Raw genomic sequence first — 25,692 nt, 5'->3', positions numbered from 1 at the left:
GCGCGACAACGAAATGTGCGCCTGAGCAAGCGACGCACGCCTGAGCCTGAGAAACCGCTCGTTTCTAAGGCAACACCGCGTTCACTAGAGGCGTTTTTGTACCGCTTTGAAGCATCGAACTCGTGGCTCAGTGGTAACGTCTCCGTCTCGCACTCCGGAGACCCTGGTTCGATTCCCACCCAGCCCATCTTGGAAGTTGCTTTTTATTTATGAAGTGCCTGCCGTGATTTATCGCTCACGGCCAACGCCGCGGACGCCGACACCGACGCCGACGACACCGGCTTTTCTGCGACACGAGCTCCTTAACGCTATCGCGTTAAAAATGTGCGTTCGGAGCATGCAATAGCATGGCCGAGCATGCCGGGACTTGTTTAACCCCGAAGCTTTTCAAGGAGCGGCGGGGCTCCTGGAACTAATTGAATTGTTGTCGCCGCTTTCGTCCCCTCGGTCTTCTCCGAATAGCCGGGGTTAACCATTGTATATCTTCCGCGCTTCATTTTGAAAACTGGTGCGCCGCTCGTAGCTTCGTAGCACGCTGCACGGAACTTCTATGTTGGCCTCTTGTGCGTGACGTCGCTCAAGGGGAGAGGGTCAGCCAGAAGGCCTTAAGTTCTCTAGAGGGTGTTGATCCGGTGCGGCGCTGCTTGAAAGTACTGCTGTCGCGTGCTGCGGAACGATTTCTTGATGTTTTAGATCGTACTCTGTGAAATTTACGCCATGTCCGTTCATATAAGGTCGTCAGGGAAGCAGTTCGGTGCATCGGTGACTACTGTAGGCAGAAATATGTCTTGGGGGCGTAAAAATGTGACGCGCATAATCAGCCGCGGTGTACGCGCATTATCAGTCGCGGTATGCGTTGTTTACTATTTTGCTTATGTGTATTTTAATTCAACAAAGAAAACCGGAGCCTCTGTATTACCAGCATTAAATGGTAAATCAGCTCACTGTCTGATCGATTGGCGTAGAGAGTAAAACAGAAAACATAAGAGCACATGCTCGTGCACGGCCAACCTAAGGCAACCACGAAACATCTGAGCGGCAGGCGCTATTAAATATTTGTGATACACTGGCATCGTTCTCACGCATTTCAACTCTAGTATGCTTGAAATTACCATATGTCTACGCTAGCCTTGCTGCATGAGGCCCATGGCGCTGATCAACACAGCGATCACCGCGGTTGGTGAGTCAGCACGATACATATATAAGCTGTGTGCTTCGGCATTGCCTTTTTGGCCTGTATACAGCCATAATATATGAGAGGGTTCGCATAAAAAGAATGCGACGGCTATTTTTGAGCGCGAAATTTCCGTAATACGTGTGAGTGCGTCGTAGAGAACTAACGAACACAACCGAAAAAAAAAATTTCGGTTATCATTCTCTTTCTCCAAAAAGCAAGAGAAAACGGGCTAACGCCGCACTACGTTTATAAATATATAACCGCTGTTAAGAATGGCAAGCTGCAAGGCAAGATTGCCACCCAGTTACGACTGGGGGACAAGACGCGCATCTCCCACTCTCCGTCGCTGCAGCTAGGAGGCGTTCGAAGAAGCGGCCTTTGCGCTGGAAACCGCCTCCATCCACCAGCCCCATCGTCATTGTGACGGAACGAGTTCGGTGGGCGAACAACAGTGGTCCCCGTATGGCCGGCGGACCGAGCGTATAAAAACTGCTGTTGTGCGAATGCTGGACACACTTCTCTTGAGCAGTCATGTTAGACTGATACACTTCTCTCGTGCAGTCATGTTGGGCCGACACTCTTTTTCTCAAGCAGTCAAGTTAGACTGATTTAAATACTGTAAATAAACCCATATTCCTCGTTCTCGATTAGAAGCAGTTCTTCCCTTCATCAACGTCCTCAGCGTGGATAAGTTGGACGACGGCATGGGCCAGCTACCTTCGAATTCATGCCGGGCTCCAATCTTGGCAACGGATCTCGTGCGATGGGATTGAGCCCCCAATCCTGACAACTGGCTGACAGCGGTGAGATGGACTTTGCGACGTGGTGCTGTATCTGCGGTGAGTGCTTGATTCTTGCTTTGACTCTCTAGGCTTCATTTTGTGGTTGTTCTGTTTAGAACAGTAGGGAAGCTAGATTGTTGAATGTTAGCTAGGTTGTGTTTTCCTAGCTAGATTTAGAGAGCAGAATCAAGGCAGTAAAGCAGCAATCATGGAGTTAAGGACACTGCTGAGAGACGAACTGTTGATTGTTGGTGAGGAACTTGGCCTAGATGTGCGCAAGGAAATGCTAAAATCGGAATTATTGGAGCTGATTTCCGAAAAGGCCAGTGAGGAAGAAATTGAAATGGGGTTTGAACTTCTGAAAAAGAGAGAAGAACGAGAGAGAAAAGAACAAGAGAGAGAGAGGAATGCGATAAAGATCGCGAGTTAAGAAAAATGCAACTTGAACTTGAAGGCAAACGTTTGGAGTTGTCTCAAGGAAGTGAAGGCGCTCTGGGACGATCAAGTGAGGCAGAATCGTACCGCATGGACAGGCTATTAAAGCCATTCGAGGTCGGGACCGACATACGCTTGTTCCTAAGCAATTTTGAAAGGACTTGCGAAAAGATGAACTTCGGCCCGAGTACATGGCCACAGCGGTTGCTGTCTATGTTGCCGTGTGAGGCGGCGGAAGTAATCGCCAGACTGAGTGCTCAGGATGCATATGATTATGCAAAAGTTAAGGCTAGTCTCCTGAAGAAATACCGCCTTCCAGCCGAAGCTTTTCGGCAAAGGTTTAGGAGCACAGGCAAGAAAGATAGCGAGGGCTATCCGGAGTTTGCATATAGCTTAAAGGCCAACCTAGCCGAGTGGCTTAAAAGCGCGGAAGCGTACGACAGCAGAGACATGATCATTGAATGCATGTGTCTAGAACAGTTTTACAAAACCATCCCCCAAGCTGTGAAACTGTGGGTGCAAGACAGAGGTAATGTAAACACTGTGGAAAGGGCGGCTGAATTAGCTGAAGAGTACGCAACCCGTAGAAAGTTGAACGCCGAGGAGGGAAACTGGGACGGTCGAAATGAACCGCGGAAACCATTTCCGTTCAAAAAGGGTGCGCAGACTAGACGATCGGAGCCTGTAGACATGGCGCATGGATAAAACAGGTTGTAGAAGAACACAGCGTGTGTCTGCCCATGGCCAAAGTCAAAATCAGTGGACCATTCGGGGAGCTAGAGACTGAGGCTGCAGTTTCCAAATTTTTGTCACTGCAGTATCGTTACATCTTTTCGAATCGTTCGAATCAGTTACTGCGTGACAGAGGGCTCAAACTGGGAGAGGGCATAGTACAGGCATTGACCCGAGGCCAAGCTCGTAAGATCGCGGCGCTTTCGACTGAAAATGCACAAGCTCCTCCAGCGGAAGCAGAAAAGGGGATAACTTCAATACCCGAATCCGAGCTAGGCCCGAGGGACAAAAGAACAGTTGAGGAGAGCCTGCCAGCTGACCAGCTCAATGAGAGCGTAGCACTAGAGTGTCAGGGTTCTAGCCTGCAGGAAGAGCAAGCTGACGCCCTCACAAGCGAGACAGGGTCGTTATTATCACCGGCCTCAAGGAACTTTGATCAGCTCTTACGTGTGGATAGAGAGTCACTGGCAGCTGAGCAAAAGAATGATGAGAGCTTAGCTAAATTACATGACACAGCTAAAGAAGGCATTGCTAGGCGCAACATGACGATACATGAGAGAGGAGGATTGTTGTATCGGTACTACAGACATTGAAAGGGTAGGATTTTAGATCAGTTAGTCGTACCTACTAAGTATAGGGAGGACCTTTTGAGTCTGTCATGGGAATGGGTGGTCCGGCCACCTAGGCATAAACAAATCAAAGGAAAGATTGCTTATGGAATACTACTGGCCTGGCTGTTTCAAAGACGTAGAAAACTTTGTAAGATCATGCGACGCCTGCCAGCGTTCTGGTAAACCAGGAGAGACATGGAAAGCTCCACTGAAGGTAGTGCCCTTAATAACAGAGCCTTTCAGACGACTTGTAATAGACACGGTAGGGCCTCTTCCAAAAACAAAATCAGGCTACAGGTACTTGTTTACCATGCTGTGTCCGGCTACCAAGTTTCCAGAAGCAATCCCTTTGAAAGAGCTCAGCTCCACCGAAGTAGTAGACGCGCTTTTGACAGTGTTTGCACGAGTTGGGCTTCCAGCCGAAATTCAGGCAGATCAAGGGTCAGTATTCACAAGCGCACTGACTTCCACATTCTTGCAGAAGTGCGGGGTAAAGTTAATACACAGTTCTGTCTATCACCCTCAGTCAAACAGTGTTCGCTGAAATACCCTGTGTAAAGCACAGAAGAAATTAGATGCACATGAGAACATATTCTGTTTTACTGTCAAATGTTTTGGCTGGTGGACTGGCCTTCGTCAGAATGACACCAGAGTCAACTTGACCACGGCTGGCCTACCAGCCGTGGTACCCGAATGTGCTAGGAAGCGTGTTGTGTTTATGCTTTTATGCTATACCAATGCAGCCGGTGTGCTTTGGCACCATTGCATGCATACACACACACACACACACACACACACACACACACACACACACACACACACACACACACACACACACACACACACACACACACACATATATATATATATATATATATATATATATATATATATAATGCACAGATGTGGTTTCATGCCCCACCTGTGACCAGTTCTTTTTTTCATCTATTTTTATTTACATTAAATATACTCTATTTTATTAAATAAGTACAAATTATTTCCCCTATGCTGTCCTTGGTGTCTGTGTTTGCTTCTAATTAAAATCGGGCCCCTCAGTTTCCTTACTTCTTCTATTCATAAATATGTATATAACTCTGCAACTTGACCGACATTCCACTTATTTTTTTACACTTTGATACTCCTAAAGCTAACACACTTAAAGAAGGAAAACTTGACCGGCTGGTGTTCACGCCCAGCACTTTACATGTGCAAAGTTGATTCATGTTTTTAAAAGGAAGTGTTAGCTCGGGGGCTCCGATCTGATTACATTGGAAAGGGAAATTACTTTTCTTGGCAATAGCTGCGCTAAATTTGATGAGGTTTTGACATTTAAAAGAAAAAGTTATAATCTAGGCACTGTTGGTAGTCAATATCTGATTTAGGCCGTCAAAATTTTATATAAGAATTGTTGAAAATAGCACATTTTCAGGAATTGAAACTATCTATTACGTTTACAACTCTGCAAGTAAGCAACAAAAAAATATCAGAATTCTGTATATTGATTATAACAGTACATCTAAATCGGACAAAGTTGATCTATTATACATGGCCTTCAAATAAACTAGTAATATGCGAGTAGAACCTTTGCAAAGCCCCTGTAAACAATCTAAAATATTTACATAAAATATAAATAGATAAATTAAATTTGCCTGCTTTGAATGTTCTAGGGAATGCAGAACTGTGATATCAGTTCTTTGTGCAGAGCCTGCTTTCAGCAGCATTACAAGCAATGAACAAGCTTAAATGAGATGCTGTCTTTTTTTTGAAAAATGCTCATAATTTTTTGTTGTTTTCTTTCAGATTAGCTCATCTTCGTGGTGACCGAGCTGATTTTAGCAGCTGTATATGCTATGTATCATGTAATCATGATGTATCCTCTATACATTTAAGTAAGTGGCCTTATACTTATAATTGTTTGTGTGAATAAATAAATAATTAGTATTCCCACAATGCCAAGCATGAGTATATGATAAGCATATGCTAATTTACAGTGTGTCGTGAACTTTGTTTTTAAGAGCTAATCAGCCTTACAAGTGTTTTCAAAGCTTTGGAATAAATCGTGGGAACCATACTGCAACCTTGTTATGAGAAAACAGGATATAATGAAATAATGGATACAACGAAGTAAATGAAACTCCCGTTAAATATGCTATAGAGATCCATCTATCTGGAACCTTATTTTAACGAAGTGAGATTGCTCTGCCGGTGAATATAATTAATCAGATTCATGTCCGAAACCAAAAAAGATACCCAACAGTTTTACGCCAGGTTTGCATCACTTTCTGTTCGGTTTGCTTTTAATGCCCACTTTTTTTATTAGTCTGAGCGGCGTGCCATCCAATCTGGCTACTGTATAGTTTGGTATTTTCTGCCCAGCCATCTTGCAGTGTTGTTGAGGTGCATATCTTTTTCTGCGTCAGTCAGCCTACAGGGGTCGCCCATCATGTGTAGCTGTGAAACGTGGTGGTCAGGGGGCGGCTGGATATAGAAATGCCGGCCAGAGCGTTCATTCAAACTGACACAGACGAGGTGGTGATAGTTTTGTCTACGAAAAATAGGGCCGACATAGAATGCAAGGTGGCGGCTGTTCTCAATCGGGTCAGCGAATGGTCTCAAGAAACGCCCATCGAAATGAGTGTGAATGAGCGTCTTTTCTTATTAGCATTCCCTCACGGCAGCGCTGCATGTCGGGGCAGGGACTGAAGGTGTGCATAGGTGATGACAGGCTCCATGAAAAAACACTGCATGATAATATTTTGTGTAGTCTTTGATTCACGATTAGGCTGTAAAGAACACGTCGATTATATTAAGACAAATGGGGAAAAAATTGACGCCCAATATTTGAGCGTACTTTAAATTACACTATTCGGTAAATTCGTTCCCAATCAAAGCACTATATCGGTAAGTAATCCTTCGAGCCATCTCCTGTGCAGCATAGGTACGGTGGGCAGAGTGAATGGATAGTTAGCTCAGGGCAAACTCAATGCACACCATAGCTTTCATGGCCTTAATGGATGTGTACAGGATCACCAGAATGGCGGCCTTTACAGATACTCACGAGAGCCGCGCTGCTGTCGCTTGAAAGAATCGGGACAAAATTCCAGCTGTTTACTCTGCGCGAACTAAGGTGCTTTGGGACAGAGTACTACCGTCCGGAAAAAGTTGAGCATGACATGTGGGTGAACTACCCCGTGGAAAACTGCAGATTCCAGTTTCAACGATTAGCAGTCAAGAGAGCCGGCCACGCACATCTACGCAGATGGATCATATACCGCAAATTCCAGGGGCTGGCTTATGTCGTCATGAAGGCAAAAAATCGAATTGTCAATGTAGGCAGATTCAAAGCAAAAGACGCCGGCACTGCGTGTTGCACGGAAGCAGCCACATTTACAGAAGCACTCCACTATATGGCAGCAGTGCAGGTAGATCGCAAAGTCATCATCATCATCATCATCATCAGTCTATCCATGCCCATAGAAGCATAGAAGGCCCTGCGATCTCCAGTTACACTTTTCTGCGCCAACCGATTCCAACTAGCACCTGCAAATTTCCTAATTTCGTCGCGCCATCTAGTCTTCTGCCGTCCTCTACTGCGCTTCCCTTGGTACCCATTCGGTCACCCTAATGGTCCAACGATTATCTAATCTGCGCATTACACGACCTACCCAGTGCCAGTTTTTTCCCTTAATGTCTATTAGAATATCATCTATACCAGTTTGCTCTCTGATCCAAACCTCTCTCTTTCTGTCTCTTAAAGTTATGCCTAGCAGTCTTCGTTCCATCGTTCTTTCCACGGTCCTTAACTTGTTCTCAAGCTATTTTGTCAGTATTCTAGCCTCTGCGCCATATGTCACCCCCGGTAAAATGCACTGATTGTATACTTTCCTTTTCAATGATAACGGTAAGCTCCCAGTCAGAAGTTGACGATGTCTGCTGTATGCAATGGAACCCATTTTTATCCTTTTGCCAATTTCCTTCTTATGGTCAGGGTTCCCTTTCATTAGTTGACCTAGGAAACGTACTCCTCCACATGCTCTAGAGGCTCACTTGCGATCTTGAACCTTTGTTCCGTTGCCATGTTATTTATCATTATCTTTATCTTCTGCATATTAATCTTCAGCCCCACTCTTACACGCTCCCTGTTAAGGTCCTCAATTATTTGTTGTAACTCGTCCGCAGTGTTGCTGATTAGAACAATGTCATCGGCAAACCTAAGGTTGCTGGGGTATTCGCTGTCTATCCTTACTCCTAAACCTTCCCAGTTTAATAGCTTGAATACTTCCAAGCACGCAGTGAATAGCATTGGAGAGGTTTTGTCTCCTTGTCTAACCCCTTTCTTGATAGGTATCTTCCTAATTTTCTTGTGTAGAACTAAGGTGGCTGTGGAATATGTGTAGATATTTTCCACGGTATTTACGTAAGTGGTCTGTACTCCTTGATTACGCAATGCCTCTGACTGCTGGTATCTCTTCTGAATCAAATGCTTTTTTGTAACTTAATGAAAGCCATATACCGTATTTACACGATTGTAAGTCGACCCCTTTTTTAATATTTGAAAGTCTGAAGTTGGGTGGTCGACTTACAATCGAAACCAAAACATGGCCCCGCCAAAAAAAGCCATATTAACGAGAGCTACAACGTAGTTACAATTTTATGTTTGCTCTATGGCCCTACCCGTATCTTTTCGCTATCCCGCGTGTTTGTTCGCTTTTCGGAAGGGTTTTTCAACATTTTTGAGAGTCTTATTACAGTGCATGCAACACTCATGGGGGGGTGTCGATAGTTGATAAAAGCGCCGCTGTTCCCATTTGCGGCGGCACCCTCAGAGCGGCGGCGCTTGCGGGGAGTATCGTAGTTCATGGAAGAGCAGACACCGCTCGCGGGTTTCTCTTTCTCTGTTTAAAAGCATTCGTTTGACCAATTTGTTTGACTAACTTCTTGACGCGCTCCACTTCGGCTACTTCTACGCTTCCCCAGTCGTCATGAGTGCTGCAGGCCCACTAATCTTTCGGCACTCGTTCACAGCAGCGTTCAAGAGGGCTGCCATCCTTTACGCCGAAGAAACAAATCACTGCGCAGCGGGCCGCAACTTCGATGTTTCTAAACGGGTGGTGCGAGAGTGGCGACTGCAGCGAAATTTTCACCCTGTGGCGGCAAGTGAGAAATTTCCCATGTGCCGAAGTCTAGACGCTTTCCGGAGCTGTAGGCTAAGCTTGCGGCGTACGTCACTGAAATGCATGATCGGTCCCTGCCACTGAAGTGCGACGTGGTCATGAAATAAGCCCGGACCTCCGCCTGAATTTTAAGGTTCTGCTCCGCCGTGAGTACAACGAGTGGCTGGCGGCAGAAGAATGCGAAATTACGCCAACCGGACCTGTCAAAAGAGCCTCCCTGACGGCTGCGTGTGGTTGGGTGCATTTGGCGTGGGCTGCTGTTCTGCACGATGACCTGGTGCGCTCGTTTGCCAAATTTGAAATTTCGCTGGACCACGACGCGCTGTGGGACCGCAGCAACGATGACGATGGCAGCACTAGTGAAGACGAGTAGTCCAATGACCATGTCAGCTACTAATAAATTTTCGTTATCGAATGCGCTCTCGGGTTTTTTTTTTTTTTTTTTCCCGCTCTAGCGATATGGGGGGGTCGACTTACATTCGAGTCGACTTACAATCGTGTAAATACGGTAGAGAGGCTTTTTGTACTCTGCGGATTTCTCGATAACCTGATTAATGATATGGATATGATCCATTGTAGGGCCTTTTTTCCTGAAGCCAGCGTGCTCCCTTAGTTGACTAAAGTCCCGTGTCGCGTGTCGAGATTGTTTTGATAAATATTTTATATAATACTGGGAGTAAGCTGATGGCCCTATAATTTTTCAGTTCTTTAGCGTCGCCCTTTTTGTGGATTAATATAATGTTTGCATTCTTCCAGTTTTCTGGGACCCTTACAATCGATAGACACTTTGTATAGAGAGCCTCCAGTTTCCCTAGCATGTTGTCTCCTCAATCTTTAATTAAATCGATTGTTATTCTATCCTCTCCTGCCGCTTTCCCCATTTCATGCCTTGCCGGGCCTTTCTGACCTCATCTCCAGTTATAGGAGGAGTTTCTGTATCCTGTTCATTACTGTTTCTAATTGAGGTATCCTGACTTCTCTGGGCACTTTAAAGGTCAGTATAGAATTCTTCCGCTGCTTTTATTATAACTTCAAGATGGCTGATGATATTACCCTGCTTATCTTTGAGTGCATACATCTTGGTTTGTCCTATGCCAAGTTTCTTTTTCACTGATTTCAGGCTGCGTCCATATTTTACGGCTTCTTCAGTCTTTCTTATGTTATAATTTCCAATATCGCTTTTTTTCGCTTTGTTTATCAGTTTTGACAGTTCCGCGAATTATATCTTATCTCTTGCGTTGGACACCTTCATTCTTTGTCGTTTTTTCTTAGGTCCTTTGTTACTTGGGAGAGCTTGCCTACTGGTTGCCTTGGTGCTTTGCCTCCCACTTCAATTGCTGCCTCCGAAGGCAGCCTCGTTACGCTCTCATTCGTTACCTATGTCATCGTCATCTCCCTGTTCTAAGGCTGCATATTTCTTTGCAAGTACCAGCCTAAATTTGTCTGCTTTTACCTTTACTGACTCTAAGTTGACCTGTTTATTTTTTTGAGCAATTTTATTCTTTCTCTGTTCAAATTGAGGTGAATCCTGGGCCTAACTAACTTATGATCACTACACTTTACCCTACCTATCATTTCTACATCCTGCATTAAGCTGGGATCGACAGAAAGTATGAAATCAATTTCATTTCTTGTTTAATCATTAGCGCTTTTCCAGATCCATTTTCTCTTGGTACGTTTCCTGAAAAAGGTGTTCATTATTCTCAGCTTGCACTTTTCTCATCACTAATTCAACATCTTCATAAGACTGATCTACTTCCTCATCGTCGTGACTGGACGTTGGAGCGTAGGTTCGTACTACGTTCAATCTATACCTCTTATTGAGTTTGATTACGACTACTGCTACCCTCTCGTTGATGCTGTAGAATTCGTAAAGGTTGCCCGCTATGGGTCCTTATGGATTAGGAATCCTACCCCGTATCGCTTCTTATCCGGGAGACCTCTATAGCAGAGGACATGGCCGTTACTCAGCAACGTGTAAGCCTCATCAGTTCTAATCTCACTAAGGCCGATAATATCCCAAACAATGTCTGATAGCTCTTCGAAGAATCCTCCTAAGGTAGCCTCACTCGAGAGGGTTCGGGTGTTAAACGTTGCAAGGTTCAGTTTCCATTGGCGGTCTGTCCAGACGCATTCACTCCAAAAAAAATGGGGGAGCGAGAATTGAGCACGGGCTCCTTCAAACCAGTGAGTTCTTCCTTTGAGCAAGCTTCACACGCTACACCCTCTTGTGGCAATCTCTTAGTGCACGCACTGGAAACCGAAACGAGTCAAACTTACATGACCTCACTACTTGCATGGCTTCCACAGCGTTACCTGCTAATTGTGAAACGGCGTATACTTCCTCCATTAGGTGCATTGAATTGTTTTTGCTCTGGGCACATTGATGGCACATTGAAACTCAATCAACACTGACGGAGTTTCTGCATTTGTTGCGGGCACTTAATTTGCACATGCAAGTTGCGGGGCATTACATTGCAGTGCTCGTGCAAAGTAGTGGTAGTAATCAAGTTCTCTCTGGTGCTGCTTATAATTTGTGCGAAGTGATCAACAATGGTCAAACGAAGGATAATGATAACAATGATGATACATTTATTTTAAGCCATTTAAGCCATCAGCTATAGCCAGTCGCTAGCCTTCGAACCCAGCTCAGATTGCCTCCAAGATAATACGCACGTGGCCGTGCTCGGCTACCGAAGCGCTATTAGAAGAGGAAATTCGCCCTGACCCCCCCCCCCCCCATCCTAGCGTGCACGCATTTCCCAGCTCCTCTTCCCCCCCGCATGCACGAGAGGATGGTACGCACCCTCCCTGCCTTCTTCCCTTGCGAGAGCGAAAGGAGACACTGCGAAATCAAGCCAACTTGGTGCATCTTCGCAAGATGTTGCTCTCACCTACAGAATACGAGATGGGGCCGCAATTTTATTGCACTTAGACTTTATACGAAACATCACAGCAACGCCTACGGTAACGAAGATGGCAGAAATTCGCCTGGAGTTTTCGTATAATTGCTATCGCAATAGAATATCTGATACATGGAGTTCGAAGAGTTTTTAATAGGTTGTGCTTGTTTCTTTCCATTTTTTTTCTCTTGTGACTCGGATATGGGCGATCATAGACGTCCTTTGAAACAAGAGAGTCCTTCTCATTCGAGCTCTAGCAAGGCGGAAAGGCGTCACAAATAAAACCACGTAGGAATGGAATGGGAAACAGGATATGGGGTAAGTCCTTGTGCTTCTTAAAGGGACACTAAAGTGGAAGGGTAAATGAGTTTACACTTGGTGTTCTTTCAGGACTGTTTTAGGTGACGTCGCAGTAAGAAAGCTTGATTACTAAAGGTAAGAATCAAGAGAAAACTTTCACTTTTTTTTATGTTGCGCTGAAACCCGAGTTCCAGTACGTCCAGTGCGATGTCCCAGGTTTCAAAGTACTTGACATATTTGAGCCATTGTGGCTCAGTGAAACTTCTAGAAACCTGTTAAGTAGGCTATGAGTCCTCGGCTCTTTCAGAATACTACAGCGTAGCCCATAGTTACCTATAAAAATTGAACTATGCCTGAGCAGACGTTGAAATCTATGGTGTCACGGCTATCTTATACAGGAACTTTAAGACAGTGCCTGTCTTTTCATTTTTTTTTTTTGCATCTTTCGTTGCTTACAAGCCTCTTTCCACGGTATGAGTGGCTTTTTTGGTACCGTAGAAGGGTAGTTTATCAATACTTCTGAAATTACTTTTCTTTTCAGTGTTCCTTTAATGCATCTTTAACATTCCAGCTCATTAGTTGTCAACTTGTTTAACTTATCAAAGGTTAAAAAAAGTTACGAAAATTTGAGAGGTTGTCTAGTACTGAGAAGCGCCAAGTGTATCTTTAGTTGTCAAACATCATAACATGTAGGATGCAAGTTTTCAGTGAGAAGAGAAAAGCTGACGATGAGAGGAAAGTGGGACTATTTTTGCAAAGATAATTTTTTTTACCTTCCCATATTTTTTTCCTATGCAGATGAGTTGGCGGCATGTATCCATTCGTGGCTGCACAAGGTACCAGTCTTGAAGTCTGGAATGGTAAAGCGTCCTAGAGATATTCGCACGAAGCGCCTCCCCTTAGTTGTCAGCAGGGATGGTGCAACGTCAACAACGCTGAAACCAAAGTTGACTGTTGCGAGGGCTGGCAACCTCTCTGTGCAGTTATTTCTTGTGGACCACAAGCTTTTCGCCCGCATCGTTATATGTGCAATAAATTATACATGAGATGATCTCATCACTCATCATGTGCTCACACATTGTTATTCTGGTCATGTTGTTTAGAAGTCATTGATATCTTTCTGGATTGGCGTTTTGCCCACAATGCTACATACAAGAGAAACCATAGATAGGGTGATCTCATCCCTCATCATGTACTCGTGCATTGTTACTCTGGTCAAGCTCTTGGGAAGTGATTGTGTGACCAAAGGTTGATGTCTTTCCCGGTTGTGATTCTTAGGGGTGTTCAATTAAGCTTTCAGCCGAACCGAATATTAATGTATCTGAATTATATGTCCTTTTAGTGTTGAATTAAACACCATGTACCTTGCTGCTTCTAAAAGAAAAACAACATGGAGAGGAAGGCGCTATGTGGAAGGTGCTATGCACTGGTTGTGTGTCTTTCTAACTTCTTTTGTTGGCTGAATCCAGAGACAGGGCCATCTAAGAGCCATAGGATATGTGAAACTCGGGTCACTGCGTATGTGATGACACTGGGTACGTAATGATTATGATTATGATGATGATAACTGATAACAAAAATTCCGAGGGCAATTCAACCTCTAGTTGACTTCGATCAGGCGTCGTTCCAGCCCTGCTCTCACAACAAATTACGTGGTTCACACACTCCATTTTCATCCCCAATTCGCTCGGGAAGGGTTTGTCTTTCGTCGACGTTAGATAAAGGTTGAATCGCCTTACAAAATTTTTATATGAGAAAGATGCAGCCGCTGAACTAAAAAACTATGCACAAGATACTGTGATAAAAATTGTCTTTGTCTCTAGTTGTGCTGTTCAGTGATAATAGTCGAATCAACCTCTCGTGTTCCTGAAATTTTGGCGCTGACTGTACATGTTTTGTCGATGCCTTTCTCTCACGTGTAAGAAAAAAAAACGAGTAAAAAATGTGCGAGAACTGCAAAAAGTTCTTGTTTCCAGCCGGTGGCCCTCAACTCTGCGTTGGCGCATAGACCTTCGTGCTGTTGAGCGCGAGGTTGAAGGTTCGAAAGGTTTCAAATTGAGTGCGGCTGCATTTCGGCAAAACGCCACCGCTCGCGGCTGCCGTCGGCGGTCACGTGGCAGCCTTTGCGCATCTAGCCAATGAGCACCTCTCGCTGGCACCGTCTGCAAAGCAGGGTTTGTCAAGGTGTTAATGAGTGATATTTCCGAATCTAATCTACTTTTTTTCAAGGGTATACTTATTTAGCATGTGGACGCACGTACGAAAACCATATCTTCATTTCCAAGATTTGGGCCGGGGTCTGGCCTGACAAAGCCCAAACCCGGCTGGAGCGGTGGAAAGCAAAGCCATCATTTCTTTCTGTCATTTCCCCCCCGTACGTGCGACCACATTCTGAAGTGCCTGCCTGTCAAGTTACCGGATACAGGAAGACGTTCACTATATATATATGCAATCATGACAATATCGAGCTCCTTTGTTTCCATTCTTTCGTTTATATGTAGAAATGATTGCGCAATGGAAGCGTTGTGGTAAATGAGAACTTAGTTTATTTATGCGAACAGTTTTAAGAGTTTACAACCGCTCTCTTCGTCAGGGCAGTTTCAAAGCTTCAAATAACAACTGGCTAATCTATTTCCTACATTGTCCTGACTATATATATATATATATATATATATATATATATATATATATATATATATATATATATATATATATATATATATATATATATATATATATATATATATATATGCTTCAAGGAAATCTGTCTTTGAAGAATATATGCAGGTGGCTAATACGAACCACGCTGAAATCAGAGCCAGGGTGTCATCCTCGTGGAAAAGCTCGTTGAAAAATTTGCCTTGCATATAGTCGCGACGCGCGAGTCAAAGTTGCTCTGATTTCAGATTCAAAATTGCCGAAAAAGCTTCGCTGCGACTCCAGCAAAAATGGTCTTCACGCTACACCGCAACGTCGCCGGGAAAGAATACATTAGACACGCTGTTTCGGCATTTCGCTTGCGCTTTAATAAGCACAGGTATACCGTGCCACTCCACTACCTAACCTGCACTTATCAACGGCACCTCCGCCTGCCGAAACACAGATCTGACCTAATCTCGGTGACATCTGCCGTAGTCCGGCTTTCTCAACAGCCGTCAGCGCGAACAGCGAGAAGGCTACTTTATTTTTTAAATTACGGACATCAGCAGCCGGCACGAACGAGGACCGTGGAGGACTCCTCGTTCAGAGACGCAACATAAGGGTGATGCTGTTCTAAGGAGAATGTGTTGTCTAACCCCGCAAATCCCGAACACCATTCCGCATCAATAAAAAGATTAATACAAGTTCTTCACATTTGTTTGTGGGCGCAGAGAGTATATTGGTACGAAGAAAACATGAAATTATAAGGAAGTCAGAAAAAAAAATGAATTACTACGTCAACTAATTATGTTAGTAATCGACTTATTGATCTGCCACAACTCAAAACTACCTACAGCGTATCGGAAAGCGCTGGTATAGGTTGTACACGTTGGTCTTTTACGAAAGGAAACCCGCGAACGCGTGGCCTGTGCTCGTGATATCCCCGTGATAATTTGAAAGTCCCGCCAGACTTTGAAATCTGCCGCCGCCGTGCGACCTCCTCACCTCCCTCTCCCTTCTCGCATGTTTACCCCGCGGGAATCTGTTTTCGCGCCCGCTTTTCTGCACGACGATTGGTCTCCCTGCCGTTGCCGTGGAAACGCGCGGCTGTTCTCGTTCTGCTCGGATGTCATTTGCGTTTTTCATTTTTCGTTGGCGCCAAATTTTCTCCTTGTCGCGGCTGGATCGGTGCAACGAACGTTGCACGCTGTGTTTCCTGCGGCGTCGTGCTGACACAATGCTGTCCTGTAGTGCATATACTGCAACAAGAAGCCTGAAGTCGGTTACGTAGTTTTTCTGATCCCACAAATGAGCCGTGACGGCTTGCGCAAGAAGCAGTGGCTGCAGAAGATTGTCCGATAGAAGGTAGTTCGGACAAGAAACAGCGTTGTTTGCGAGGTAAGGCGCCTTTCTTATTGCTCGTGTCATAGAGTCACCTAAGGCAGCATTTCTTTGTTTTCGTTCTTCCGGCCTGCTCATCATCGGTTTTTTGCTGCTGCAATTTGTACGTTGCATAGAAATGGGTTTGTCCTCAGTATGCTGGATATTCTTGTGGGACTCCATCGCCTCGCACGACGCGTCAACAGTTGTTATTCAGTCGGAAATGCAGCAGCACTATACATTCTGGTTTCCGCTGTGAAGAATTAAGTTCGAAGATACAGGCTCTCGATCGCACTTTTCGTGATTGTTAGGATCCGTTGCAGTGGCGTAGCTAGGTCGTCTGGCACCCGGGGCCCATAGGTCTTCTGTCACCCCCCTCCGCGGGTGTAGCTGGCGGAAAGAGGGGTGTCTTCAGACGCATATGACACCCCCCCTCCCCCTCACTGGCCCCTTGCACCTGGGGCCCACGGCCCCCCGGCCCCCCCCTGTTGCTACGCCACTGATCCGTTGCCTGTTTTACTGAAAAGTCGAAATCGCGTCTTGTAGACTGTGTATTCTGACAACGTGCTTGTAGACGAGCTTTCTTTCCTGCTTGCTTTGACGTCTGCGTCAGTCACTTGGATGCAATGAGTGCAGGCCCTGAAAATGTTAATTGCAAGTACATCCGTGGTTCTAATTGACATTAAGTGAAAGAAATGGAGCTGGGCAGGTCGCGTAATGTGTTGGTTAGATAACTGGTGGACCGTTAGGGTTAGCGAATGGGTGCGAAGAGAAGGGAAGCGCAGTCGAGGGCGGCAGAGGACTGTGGAGTGATGAAATTAAGAAATTTGCGGGCGCTGGCTGGAATCGGTTGGCGTGGAACAGGGGTAGTTGGAGATTGCAGGGAGATGCCCTCGTGCTACTGTGGACATGAAATGGGTTGCTGCTGCTGATGATATCCGTGGTATTGCGGGTGATGAGCGCTGGCTATATAGTCGCCATCATGTTTTCTTTTTTTTTTTTTTCAGTTCCAAAATTTCACTTGAATTGGGCTGCCACGCACGCATGAGTGGGTGGGGATTATTATTTGGTTTTCTCGCGGATACAGGCAAAATGCGTAGGGGGTGTTCGCGTGATCACGCACGCTTGCTCACACTGAAATTGCACAACCTTCCCATTCAGTTTAGAGACCATATCGCAAAAGCTACTTTCACATCGAGAAGATAAACGCTTGGACGGACGATGCAGTTACGACGTAATTCGTTATAAGAATGCACGCTGAATATAATACCCGCGGTGCACCTGCATGCGCTCATAGGCAAGAAAAAAAATACAGGGATGTGCCATGAACAATACTAGATCGGATGCATAAAATAAAGCATCTTATCATGTGGCAGAAAAAGAAAATGTCTGGAGTATAGCACCTTTTACATCAGTATGTCCCATTCATGCGGCTTTAAAAGGACACCAACCTCTTCATAAGTGTTAGCTTCACCATTCTCGATGCTGTTATTACCATTTTGCAAAATTTTTTCTACACCACTGGGGAGCGCAACGGGCCCAAAATCGGGCACCTCGACCTAATGCTGTGGCCCGTCCGCGGGAGCCAAGGAGAAAAAAAACATCACCGAAAGGCGAGGCACTGATTTCGATGGCAAAATTAGTAGGTAGCTGTACGTAGTAAGGACAGTAGTTTTATAGGCCGTACAAACTCGTAAACATTCGCCTACTAACTAAATTAACAATGATAGAATGTGTAAGCTTGACTCAACGAGGACGTAGAAAGAAACAAGACACGGAGACAACGCTGTCTTTGTGTGTCCGCTTCTTTCTACCTCCTTGTTCAGTCGCGCTTACACATTGTGTTGCGGATTCAAACCAACCAGCCGGCTAACGTGTTTAAACTAAATTAACCAGCACGGTGTCACGCGCGCATAGGTAAGCATGAACACACGTCGCTCGATGACGGCGGAAACTGTGTGTGAAAACGCTGGAGTTAGTAATCGCGGCAGCAGCCACGAGCCACTTGACCTCCGTGCATCTGTCGCTTCAACGCGTACGAAACTTCGAAAGCACAGCGCATACGAAGCTATACCGGCACTGCGCGCACTCGGCAAACATCGCAGATCGCTTTGGAGATGAGGCCCGCGTGGGCGCGCTCACTTTGGCCAGGTCGCAGATCGCTTTCAAGACACACCAGCGCGGGCGACGCGTCCCCTACGGCGTCCGCGATTCGCGCGGCCAACGACGTAGCAGACGCCGCGGTTGTCTCCACTCTGTATGGAGTCATATTATAGAGAAAGAGTATGGTCATGTGACGGAGTGGCGGGCGAGGAGGACATCGATGCACTCTAGCCGCTTCCGGAGAAGAACGCCCCTCCTCCCTCGCCTGGCGCCCCCCCCCCCCGCCTCGCTCGCCACAGGAGAGGGCACGCATGTGGGCGGCGCTCATCGCTCGCGCACGCGAGATTGAACCGCGTTCGCCTGCTCAACCTCGCGCGCTTTCCCTCATACGGAACCTGGGTGCGCCTGGAGTGTCGAGGTCGCTGTCGCAATGAAGAAAAAAAGAAAGCTTGACTCCCTCCCCCACTAGAGGGATGCGCAAGGGGCGGGGCCTGTGGCGCAACGTCCTCTTCTAGCGAACCGCGCTAGGTTGGCGAGCGCGCTGGAATCGTGGGAGTGCCAACATGTGCGCGGTATTGATATTAGGTGCTCCCAGCCTATTTCTTGCAGCACGCAGCTCCGACCTTCCCGCGTTGCGTGAATAAAGCTCACTTAATTCGGAGCGATTTAGGAGAGAGCGATGCACTCTGGTCGAACTTTGACGGTGGTAATCAAGCCTAATGAATTCGTTGGCTTAATTATTCGTATGACGGCGAATCTAGGTTGTTTCTCAGGTAGTCAATTTGATTAATAATTATGCTGAATGAATCATATGATGGAGGTGTCTGCATAATAAATTGATCAGTTAATAAATCGATTAGGTCGAATAGCATCAAGAACCCTTCATGTATATTGATTATGTTGCATTGATTTAACCGTAATTGCTATTGAATACGCTAACTACAGTAACCTAAATTAATTTTAATTAGCATAGTTATCCTTAACCTCAATTAAACATTACGCTTGAGTGATTTCATCGTAATTAGCTGTATTAGTCTTTTATTAAGCTTAATTATTCTTAATACCTTTCAGTACTCAATACATATAATCATAATAAAATCTCGGTAACATGCATTCTCATATGACCCCACGAATAGCTATGGAGCGCATCGTGTAACGCGTGAAGAAAAACAGTGAACAGACAGTGGCAATAGACGGCCAGAAAATACCTCGGTAAATCGATATATATACCTTGGCATATGGATAAACGAAGGCAGTAGATATATGGAAACAGGAAAGAACAATAACAGTAAAGGGGAAGCGAAATGCAGCCATAATGAAGCACAGAGCGCTATGGGGATTTAATAGGTACAAGGTGCTCCGGGGTATGTGGAAAGGTGTAATAGTTTCAGGACTTACATTTGTAAATGCGGTTGTTTGCTTTAAATCAGGGGTACAATCACGACTCGATGGCAACCAAAGGTCAGTGGGGCGTCTCGCATTGGGCGCACACGGGAAGGCTGCAAATGAAGCTGTGCAGGGTGACATGGGCCGGACAAATTTTGAAGTGAGGGAATTTCACAGTAAAAACGATTATGAAGAACGACTGAGGAACATGGAAGAAAGTAAATGGGCTGGGAGAGTGTTCAGGTATTTGTACAGGAATAACACTGATTCACAGTGGAGGAAAAGAACTAAGAAGCTTACCAGCAAGTACGCGGCCTGTAAGGTGAGCAACACCGGATCAAGGAACGTCAAGCGGTAAGTCAGAGGCTGAAATAATCTCATGGGTGCCGGCAATAGAAACTTGCCATGAGTAACTACTTAAGAGGAAAAAACTAAATCAGAAAAGAAACAATGTACGATAATTCAAAGGGCAGCTCGTTGCTTTTCGAAGCGAGATCAAGATGCCTAGAACACGCACCTAAAAGCGATATATATATATATATATATATATATATATATATATATATATATATATATATATATATATATATATATATATATATATATATTTATATGAACGAAGAACAAGCATGTGCTTGTTGCGGTAAAGCTAGGGAAACGATAGAGCATGTTTTATTAGAATGGTAAGATATCTGCCCAGCGGTCGATTTAGGCACCACTGGACTCCTTGAAGCCCTTGGGTTCAACTAGAGCAGGGGGAAGGTAAACATGTCCGCAGTAGAGTTTAGTATGAGGTGATTGGAAGATTGGTGGAAGTAGGGAAACGACAAAAAAAAAAACGGAGACGTACAAAAACAAAGTTCACAATAGGGGATAAGAAAAATTGACCATGGGAATTCATCGTGCGTTTTTTGTTCTTTTCTAACCTAGATAGGACATTAGGCAGTATAATAGCAAATGCTTGCTGGCGCAACCCACCGCCCCGTTTCGAAGGGGACGCTCATAACATCCATCCATCCATCCAGAGCATTTACAGGTCACGTGCTCGCGTGTTTCATAACGGACCACCGTGTACATCGTGTTTCGAAGTTTCCAGGCACCAAATTCAACGTACCAAAAATGATACGTTGGATTTTGTAGGTTTAAGAGGATGGTTTATACTTCGTGGGCTTCTATCTAAGCACATATGTAAAAACGGAGAAATTATTTAGCTTGGCACCTACTTGATGGCGTTTGTTGCAATTAAAGAAGGAGAAGTTTAATCTGCTCACTGTATGTAGCAGATTTTCTTCGTTTATGCCGGCAATTTCATAACGAAAATCGTTACAAGTCTCAAAATCAAAGAAACAGAAAACACATTTACAACTCAGATTCGCTATTGGGACACTATATCACAATCCCATAAATTTTGCTTACTAATTGACACATCGGGGGCGCCCAAGACAGACAAAATCGATCTACTTTACAACCTCTTTAAAATATAATAATAATATTTGGGGCTTTACGTGCCAAAACCACTTTCTGATTATGAGGCACGCCGTAGTGGAGGACTCCGGAAATTTTGACCACCTGGGGTTCTTTAACGTGCACCTAAATCTAAGCACACGGGTGTTTTCGCCCCCATCGAAATGCGGCCGCCGTGGCCGGGATTCGATACCTTTCGACCGCCTGCGTCGCTGCCAGGGGTAATGAGTTATTACCCTTAATTAGTTATTACCCTATTAATGAGTTATAATGTCAAGGGTAATTAGTTCTTTATAAAGATTAAATAGAACTGGACAAGTAGCATATTATTTGATCTTATAATACAATACAAGGATGTTTCTCGCAACTAGTAGTTGAGCAAACTCTTAAGCAAAGTTACACCCTTTTGCCACAACACTAATCGTCATCTGTCTTGTCCACATTTCCTTTCTTTAACGCGGCGGGCCCGGTACTTCCCAGGAACGAACAGCATGCGCGTGATCAGCATGATATAGCATTCCCGACAGGAAAGTAGCGAGCCCAGCATTTTCAAGAAAGGAAACGCAAGCAAGGCAGGTGAAGATTATTGTTGTGGGACAAATATACACCCCAAAGGGTGCAACCGTTTTAGGAGTGTACGTATGAAATGGAGTATAATGCGAGTATTCCTGCATTTTACACCTATCTGAATTGGGGAGTCGGAGTTGATCGATCCTGAGCTAATTAAAGCCTGCCTTTTAACGGCTGTCGTCGCAAAAGGGCAGTGTATTGCCAAAATGCTTTTTTATTCCGAAGCCGCCCCCCTCCCCGCTCGCACATGCCGGAGTGTTATTCACGAAGTGAACTTGGCCAGGAAAAGGAACCGAGTGTGAAACGCCTTTTGGTATAGGTTGCGCTCGCCCGTCGCAATAGCACTTTTCCGTCAGAGTCAACAGTGGCCGTTACAAAGGCTTCACCGTCCCGGCAAAAAAAAAAAAAAAGAAAAAAAAGAAGGCGATCCCCACGCTGCACAGCGAGATCCGATCGTCCCCGTCGTCCCGGTTCGTGGTTTTATCGCCGCCTCACTGCGTCCTTTCCAGGAAAGAAAAAAAAAATGAAGGGGGTTGACATTTGGCCGCGGTAGCTCTTATATAGGCGTAGCACTTGTCGCTGCCGCAGAATTATAGCCTCGTCTCTTTATACCGACGGCTTTTGCTCAATAAGCTTTCCATCGAATGGCTCGCCCAGATCGTTTCGGCACTTCGTTCGGGGAACTTAAAACCGAGCGTATCGCGGGCGGTGCGGACGAGGGCGGAAATTCGCGACCGCCGTTTGCGCTTTCACGACTTCCGCGGTCCCCCCCCCCCCCCCCCCCGGTATTTTGGAATAAGATAGAAACGTTTGAACGAAGGAGCGAGCCAAAACAAAACAAATAGACGAACAATTACAGAAACACACTGAAAGAGAAAGAAACAGGAATGGCCGGTGGAAAAAAAAAATAAATGAAAAGAAATAGCTTGAGCTGCTTGCCGAAGGCCCGTCACATTTTCCCAATTAAGGAACATTCAAGAGGTAAGGAAATAAAAGAACTACGGAGGAATTTGTCGAGAGCTTTCATTTCCTGCACCATACGGACCTCAAGATATGCCGATGTGTGACTGCGATAGCATTTACACGGCTGCGCCGGCGCCGCCGTGCTGTCACAGTATCGAGTGCGCAGGAGAGGCCTGCGCGCGCAGTGGGGGGGTTGAAATTAACGGATACGAGGTGTTTATATACGCGAGTGCGCAGGGCTGTAGCGCTTCCTGCATTGAGCCATAGACGGTGCGCTCGGCACTGCACCACGAACTAGTCGCTCAACATCTCGCGAAAGTGAGAGCTTATCTCCGAAAGTGATCAGCCGAGAATACCGGCACCGGTCCGAACGGCGCGGAATTAACGTCGAGCCAAGAACATCTCGCATTGATGCAAAAACCTTCGGTGAAGTGAGCAGCCGTCTAAGCCTATCGATAGTGTGAAAGACTATCGATACCGTTGCTATTGATAGCACTGTTAATGGTACTGCCATATTTAGCCGTGAAACTATCGATAGTGTAACAGAAACTAGCAGTAGTATTACGGTATATAGTTCGCTATTGACAGCGCTATTGGTAGTCAACTTGTCGCTATTGACGCTGCAAGAAATTTTGCGATTACGGAACATCAGTAACGCCGAGTTCATGCATTTCTGGAACACTGAAACACCTCTAAGTTTGTGGCGCAGCGTTTTTACATGCGGTACGTCAACTCAGTTCTCATCATTGATAGCGCACTGCCTACGGTAGTATCGACAGTACTATAGTATAGATATCAATAGTGCGCTCGATGTTACTATCGGTAGCTTTTGTTCTATCGATAGTTGGATAGTGACTCAGATATCGATAGTATGGATAGTGCGATTGACAGTTTTGCATCGTTGCTACCTCATCATTTAATGTGCGCCGAGAAATGCCCACGGTTTTTCGTCGGTCTCGTCTCGAGCAGCACCGAAGTGCGACGCCCGCGATGCCGTTGGCGGCGCTCCTCATATGTAAACTTTGAGGCCCCTTAAACTTCGCAAAGTAGCGACACTCTCCTCCTCCGCCTTCACTCCTCCTCGTTTCTCCTCTCTCTCACGCTCCCTCCTCGACCGTGGCGCCGCCTACACTGCTCGAGCGTAGCGACGGCGCCAACATGCGCTCCTCGCCACTCCGTAGACGCTTCTCGAGCGAAAATGGCGCTGAAGCACGGCGCGAGGGCCCACGTGATGCTATTAGGCCAATAGCGACGCGGCGTCGGCCTCGGCCGGAGCGCGCGAGGAGGCGGCGGCATTCTTCAAAGCGTGGCGCTACTTTGCGAAGTTTAAGGGGTTTTAGTAAAGTTGTCTGCAGTACGTTCCGGAATGGCTTGCACCGCGAATCGTCTGCCGAGCGAGGTGCCGCATGTGTGTGCTACTCGCACGACCAGTGGCACACACACCTACCAACGTGAACGGTGGCCCGGACGTTAGACTGCACGACCTTCGGAATTGCTATCCCACGTTCTTGATGGGACAGCTATAGATGGCCGGAAAGAAAACTGGTCTCGCAGTACGAAGAATGCTGTTCGCATTAAAGAGAAAATAAATTGGAGCGCGAAGTATGTAAATCCGCAAAGTTTCTCCCGAAACATGTGGTATTGCAATTCGTAAACGGCATCTCTTAGAGCATCTGAAGAGGACAAATTCGATTTATGAATTTACCGATTGTTTCAAGGTATATGAGGGTTTCGCATTCTCCCACTCGCACATTACTTGGAGTATTTCAGAGGTGTAACTATGTGCAAATTCTGGCCGCCTAGATGACATGTCGTGGGCAGTTTACGAAAACGTGATGGCGTTATTTATTGCCGAGTTGCAGAGTTGTAAACCTGAGACCTGAGCTTGTCTTTTTCTTCTTGTTGTCAGTTTCGCGATTTTCGAGCAATAAAAATAAACCTACCGGCAGCCTAAGTAAGATAATCGGCTTCCTGTACTCTCCGGGCTCTATCTTTCAAGTACAAGAATCGCTAATCATATTCGCCGCATAGTTGCCACGACGAACCATTTCGCAACGCGTATACATAGATATTTAGATTGGAGCACCCCGGCTGAAACTTCCCGTTAACAGCGTTGCCGTAGAAGGACACCTCGTCGCGTCCTATAGCGTACAACGTTCCCGCCTGCAAGAACCAAATCCAGCCGTCTCGTATCTTACACACACACACGCACGCGACATCTCCGTTGCTTCCGCACGCCCACGTTTCGGGTTGCCGCTGTATGCCCGGCGACGGTGTAAACGAGGAAATCGCTTTGCGCTTACACACGGCGTTGATCCGCCATAGCGCGGAATATGACCGGGCGTCGAAAGACAACTTATCGGAGAGTGCGTAGCTTTTTCTCGATACCTGAACGTCGTCCATCATGACGCATGACCGCGCCTGGCGTCTTTGCGGTCTCGATGACTGCGCGACCATGCGGAAGCTGTTTCTCTCTCTCTCTCTCTCTTTCTTTTTTTGTTAATCGAGAGTTTGGAGCGGGGTCTCGTGTACAGTTTTGTAGGTCAAAAGCGTAGCAGTTTGGGCGAGTTGGTATGTCATGACTACTTTTTTAAGGCTTGTAGCCCAGCTCAGAGCGAGAGAAAAAGGAAGGTGGAAGGAGTAATGAAAAGGAACGGCGTATCTATTGGCGTATTGGCGTATCTGCGACTGCCGCCACAGGCTGTCTGAATATGATTCTTTTGGTTTTGTGTTGTTGTCTCTTCATGTCACATGGTTCGCTGAGTGTATAAGTAGCCTTCTGAGTCGCGAAATAAACCGTGAGTTGGAAGTTAGCGCTCATCCTGTTCTCCGTTCCTTTTTCATTACCCCTTCCACCTTCCTTTTTATTTTGCTCGTTCTGAGCAGCGCTGCAAGCCTAAAAAGTCACAGTTTTGTAGATTTACGCGATGAATAAAAGAGAAATATCTCGACATTCAATCTGTGAGTAGCTCGATACATGTCGTACGAAAGAAACAATTTAAAAAAAAAAGGTATAATGGCGTCGCGATCGAGCGTCTATAATTATAGACGCAGGAAGTCGTCGACAGACCA

General features: G+C 45.8%; 1 protein-coding gene and 1 long non-coding RNA gene across 3 annotated transcripts in view; both read left to right on the top strand.

Moving 5' to 3' along the window:
* The first annotated feature begins 5,551 nt into the window (after positions 1-5,551).
* Positions 5,552-13,434, top strand: LOC142590992 (uncharacterized). Its single transcript, XR_012830299.1, has 4 exons — positions 5,552-5,626; positions 12,030-12,132; positions 12,205-12,249; positions 12,913-13,434. It is a non-coding gene; the product is annotated as an uncharacterized LOC142590992 (long non-coding RNA).
* Positions 13,435-16,002: 2,568 nt separating this feature from the next.
* Positions 16,003-25,692, top strand: part of mwh (multiple wing hairs) — a 262,524-nt gene continuing 252,834 nt past the window's right edge. Inside the window, exon 1 of one of the 2 annotated variants that reach the window (XM_075701661.1) lies at positions 16,003-16,152. The gene's annotated coding sequence lies outside the window, so the exon portion shown is untranslated. The remainder of the gene's footprint in view (positions 16,153-25,692) is intronic. The other variant, XM_075701659.1, reaches the window with a different exon arrangement.

The sequence above is a fragment of the Dermacentor variabilis genome, chromosome 8 (genome assembly GCF_050947875.1).
Source record: "Dermacentor variabilis isolate Ectoservices chromosome 8, ASM5094787v1, whole genome shotgun sequence".
Taxonomy (NCBI): domain Eukaryota; kingdom Metazoa; phylum Arthropoda; class Arachnida; order Ixodida; family Ixodidae; genus Dermacentor; species Dermacentor variabilis.
The sequence above is the reverse complement of the archived record's forward strand: the minus strand, read 5'-3'. Positions and strand labels throughout refer to the sequence as shown.